Below are 5877 nucleotides of genomic sequence, written 5' to 3'. Positions count from 1 at the left end.
GATAACTGAGTAAAGGACTTAAAAACAAGATAACAACCAACTAGGTCCCTAGTGCCTTTCTACTTAACTAGAGAAAGGCTAAGTTTTACTTTTCCTTGTTCTTTTTATAATTCTTTTTCTTTTACTTACGCTTAACCGTACACAGATGACTTCCCACGGATCCTCCGATGACGGAAATGCACTGACCCACACTGACGGACTTGCACGAGAGGGCTTTCCTTGCATTTTGTGGGAGGTACTTCAGGGGGCTGGATACACGACACCCCCTCAGTACGCGGTGCAGCAGTTCGAGAAGCACCGAGTGCCTCGCTGTCGGGTGAGGATGACCTTGGAGCCTCATCCCCTGCAGCCAGGCTGGCGCTCTTTGGACTCCGAGTCTTTCGGATACCGAGCGGAGGACACGATCGAGGCGATCGCTCTGCATGGATTGACTACTTTCTGCGGATTCCATCCCTTGGAGCTGGCTACCCACCCCATTGGCTTGTTCCCCGCTGAGAAGGAGGACGACCCAATGTGGAAGGATCGGGTGGAGCATGCCAAGGACATCTGGGCCATCTACCCAGGTCAGACTGCGCACTTGACAGTACGGTGCATGAATGCTCTGTACCGTCTGCAGGTGATGCGCGGTGAGGCAATGTCCCATCTGATGGCACTGCTGGAGGCAACAAAGATCACGTTGGATAACAGAGAGGAACTCGTGGTTGATTTATCTCAAGAAATGGTGGAGAAGGATTTGCAGGTGGGGCAGCTATCCACTGATATTCAGGAGTTGGAGGAGCTGGTAGGCACCAGGGAGAACACCATCGAGGTTCTCGAGGATCAGCTCATTAACACTCAGCAGCAGCTTGCTGAGGCTAACGAGCACCTGGACATGCACCACCAGGAGATCCAGGACCAGGAGGCCAACGAGGACGTCGACATTGAGGGAGGAGATGAGCCTGCCTCCAGTGTAGACACTGCTGGCTCGGGAAGACCACCTTCCCCCGAGTCGAGCGTTGCTTCGTTCGCTCACTAGGTGTTCAGGATAGGCTTAGAAGTTGGATAGTCGGACTCCTCGCAGCTAGCTTAGCTTTTGCACCCTTGGGGTACTAGGCTAGATAGAGTGAGTCATTTTGGAACAATTTGATGTAATCGTGTTAAACTCTCTTGGGAGTTTGTTTGATGGATGCTATTATCAGTTTAAATTTGGAAGGAAGAATTTATGCCTCTTAAAATCCCTTTTGTTGAAGTCGGAGTCTATCATGCTGTTTTAACTTTTTCCCCGTGATAAAATCTTGAAATTGGAACTGTGGTGTTAAGTAAGTATGTGGTTTTTCAGATGGCCGGGAGGCAGCGTCGTGGCCAGAACGAGCGCGTTCCTCCACCGCCGCCACCACCTCCCACTCTGCAGGAGCTCATGGCTCAGCAGAATGAGATCCTGAGGCAGCTGGCTCAATGTCAGCCACCACCTCAGCATTATGGTGGTGGAGACCATCAGCGTCACCCTGCGGCGGCGACATACCAGGAATTTCTTAGCAACCAGCCTCCATTGTTCACAAGGGCGGAGGACCCACTTGATGCAGATGTGTGGCTGCGAGTGGTGGAATCCAAATTCCCACTGCTCCATGGAGCTTGCTCAGAGGTCACCAAAGTCATGTTCGCCACCCAGCAGCTTCGCGGACCTGCAAGGACTTGGTGGGATCATTTTCTTGCTATGCAGCCAGAGGACCGAGAGGTGGAGTGGAGGGAGTTCAAGGCAGCTTTCAGAGGACAGCATATACCAGCCGGGATTATGGACCGGAAGCTCAATGAGTTTTTGGCACTCACTCAGGGCAACAGGACAGTGTTGCAGTATGCCCAGGCCTTTAATGACTTGTGCCAGTATGCTGGGTATCATGCAGATACAGATGAGAAGAAGAGAGACAGGTTCAGGAGGGGGCTCAGCACTAAGCTCCGTGACCGTCTCAACACCGTCAGGGCCAACAGTTACAATGAGTTGGTCAACATGGCTATCTCCCAAGAGGACTGCATTACAGCTAGACAGGCAGAGAAGAAGAGGAAGACCCCTGTGGCAGGACCCTCAGCTCAGCCCCAGCGCTTCAGGATTGTGTCCGACACCCAGGGCAGGGGATCCCAGCAGCAAGGGCGATGGGTAATCCGACCGCAGCAGCAGCAGCAGGCACCTAACCGCACCCAATTTCCAGCTCAGAGGAGCAATCAGCAGCAGCAGCAGTACCGCCAGGCAAATGACAACAGATGCTTCACATGTGGCAACACTGGGCATTATGCCAAGAATTGCCCCAGGAACCAGCAGAGGCAGGGGCAGAATGTCAATCAGAACCAAGGCAAGAGACAGAAGGTGCAAGTGAGGCAGGGCAGGCTGAACTTCACCACCATGGCTGATATTCTAGAGGGAGCACCCGTCATGACTGGTATCTTTACAGTTTTAAATTATCCCGCTATTGTTCTTTTTGATTCCGGTGCTTCACATAGTTTTATCAGTGCCAAGTTTAGTGCCAAATGCCAGTTGCCCTTTCACCATACCGATGGGGGCATTACAATTTCAACACCCGGAGGCAGAGTTGCCACTTATCAAATCAACAGGCAAGTGCCTATAAAATTTGGTAGTCTGGTGATTAGAACCACCCTTCTCATCTTAGGATTGGATAGCGTGGATATTATTTTGGGAGCTGACTGGTTGACCAGGCATCAGGTAGTATTGGACATTGCAGCCAGAGCCATTGAAATCCATTCCCCTGCTTATGGCGAGACTGTTTTGTATTTACCCAACCAGGGTTGTACCCGATCTTGTGCCTTTGTTATGTTAGAGTCCCCAGTGAAAGAGATCCCAGTAGTCTGTGACTACCCGGATGTGTTTCCGGAAGAATTACCAGGGATGCCACCTGACCGAGACATTGAGTTCGCAATTGAGTTGCAACCCGGGACTGCTCCTATCTCCAAGAGACCCTATAGGATGCCTCCCGCGGAATTGGCAGAATTGAAGAAACAATTGCAAGAATTGTTGGACAAGGGGTTTATTCGTCCAAGCACTTCACCATGGGGATGTCCAGCTTTATTTGTGAAGAAAAAGGATGAGAGTTTGAGGATGTGTGTTGATTACCGCCCTCTCAATGCGGTGACTATCAAGAACAAATACCCACTGCCCCGCATTGATGTTCTGTTTGATCAGTTGGTAGGAGCCAAGGTATTCTCCAAGATAGACCTTCGCTCAGGATACCATCAGATCAAGATCCGTGCCAGCGATATTCCCAAGACGGCTTTTTCTACCAGATATGGACTGTATGAGTTTCTGGTGATGTCTTTTGGGCTAACCAATGCCCCGGCTTATTTTATGTACTTGATGAACTCAGTATTCATGCCAGAGTTAGACAAGTTCGTGGTCGTTTTCATTGATGACATTCTGGTTTATTCCAAGAATGAAGATGAACATACTGAGCACCTGCACGTCGTGCTTCAGCGGCTGCGCGATCATCATCTTTATGCTAAGTTGTCTAAATGTGAGTTCTGGCTGAAGGAGATTAAATTCTTGGGTCACACAATTTCTCAGGATGGGATATCAGTTGATCCTGAGAAGGTACAAGAGGTAATGGACTGGAAACCCCGACTACAGTGAAGCAGATTCGGAGTTTCCTGGGATTGGCAGGGTATTACCGACGATTTATTCTGGATTTCTCCAGAATTGCCAAGCCAATGACTGAACTGTTGAAGAAGGGAGTCAAATTTGAGTGGAGCCAAAAGTGTGAAGATGCTTTTCATACCTTGAGGCAGCATTTGACAACAGCCCCAGTGCTGGCCCAACCCGACAATACCAAGCCATTTGAAGTTTATTGTGATGCTTCAGGTACCGGATTGGGATGTGTCTTGATGCAAGAGAACAGAGTGATTGCTTATGCTTCCCGAGCACTCAGGCCCCATGAGCAGAACTACCCCACTCATGATCTGGAATTGGCAGCTGTGGTTCATGCTCTTAAGATATGGAGACACTACTTGATGGGAGCTCACTGTAACATCTATACTGATCACAAGAGTCTCAAATACATCTTCACTCAGGCAGATCTGAACATGAGGCAAAGGAGATGGTTAGAGTTGATCAAGGACTATGATTTGGAGGTGCATTACCACCCAGGGAAGGCCAATGTTGTGGCAGATGCCTTGAGCAGAAAGGCCCAGTGTAATTGTATGAGCATGGATGTGGGAGTGACCATCCTGTGTGATGAGTTGTGCAAGCTGAACCTGGAAGTTGTTTCTTCGGGTAACCTAAGCTATATCTCGGTGGAGCCCACATTGCAAGAACAGATAGTTAGGGCACAGGTTGAGGATAAGGGTGTTCAGGTTATCAAGGATATGATCAAGCAAAAGGCAGAGAAATACAAGTGTTTCCGACAGGACAGCAAGGGAATTCTATGGTTTGGAGATCGATTGGTTGTTCCCAAGGACCCTGAGCTCAGAAAGAAGATACTGGATGAAGCTCACCTTTCCAAATTTTCCATGCACCCTGGTAGCAACAAGATGTACCATGATCTCAGATCTCTATATTGGTGGACTAGAATGAAAAGGGAAATTGCCAAGTACATATCCGAATGTGACACCTGCCAGAGAATTAAAGCTAGTCACTTGAAGGCAGCAGGCCCTTTGCAACCCCTTCCCATACCATCTTGGAAATGGGAGGACATTTGCATGGACTTCATAGTGGGATTACCCAATACCTCCAGGCACCATGATTCAATTTGGGTTATCGTGGACAGGTTGACCAAGACTGCTCATTTCTTGCCAGTGCATACCACCCACAGGGCAGAGAAGTACGCTGAAATTTATGTTGATCAGATAGTAAGGTTGCATGGTATTCCCAAAACCATTATATCTGACAGAGGAGCACCATTTGTGGCACGATTTTGGGAGCAATTGCAAGAGTCACTTGGGACCCATGTCATCCGAAGCTCAGCATACCACCCCCAAACAGATGGCCAGACAGAAAGGGTGAATCAAATTTTGGAAGACATGTTGCGAGCATGTGCACTACACTATGGAAAGGATTGGGACAAGTGTCTGTCTTTGGCAGAGTTTTCTTACAATAACAGCTATCAGTCCAGTCTGAAGATGGCACCTTTTGAGGCATTATATGGGAGCAGGTGTAGGACCCCACTGAATTGGTCTCAAGCAGGAGAAAGGGAAATTTTTGGGCCAGATTTAGTACTCGAGGCAGAGGCAAAAGTCAAAATTATTACCAAGAACTTGGAAGCTGCTTAGGCCAGGCAAAGGAGCTATCATGATAAGAGGCGGAAGCCTCTACAGTTTGAGGTGGGAGATCATGTCTATCTTAAGGTATCACCCACCAAGGGTGTCCAGAGATTCGGGATCAAGGGCAAGTTAGCTCCTCGCTATATTGGACCATACGAGGTCAAGGAAGCTTGTGGACCCGTAGCCTATCAAGTGGAATTGCCACCTCACATGTCGTCAGTTCACAATGTGTTCCATGTATCTCAGCTGCGGAAATGCGTTCGCCTACCCACTGAAGTACTATCGGAACCAGAAATTGAGATAGAACCGGACTTGTCTTACCAAGAGTACCCTGTCAAGGTGCTAGATCAAAAAGAGAGATCAACTCGGGCAAGGTCGATCAGAATGTATAAAGTTCAGTGGAGTCACCATTCAGCAGAAGAAGCTACATGGGAGACTGAGGATTTTCTACGCTCTCGCTTCCCCGACTTTCTACCCAAAGGAGTCGGTATGTAACCCCCAAAACCCCCCCACCTACCCTTTGAATCCAATTATAAGAAAAACTTAGATAACAAGGATAGTCTAAGTTGTGGATTTAACTTAAGAAGGGCTTCCTTCTGAAGTTGCAAAGAGGATGACATTCGAAGAGCAGTAAATAAG

This window comes from Zea mays, chromosome 4 (assembly GCF_902167145.1).
Source record: "Zea mays cultivar B73 chromosome 4, Zm-B73-REFERENCE-NAM-5.0, whole genome shotgun sequence".
NCBI lineage: Eukaryota > Viridiplantae > Streptophyta > Magnoliopsida > Poales > Poaceae > Zea > Zea mays.
The sequence above is the reverse complement of the archived record's forward strand: the minus strand, read 5'-3'. Positions refer to the sequence as shown.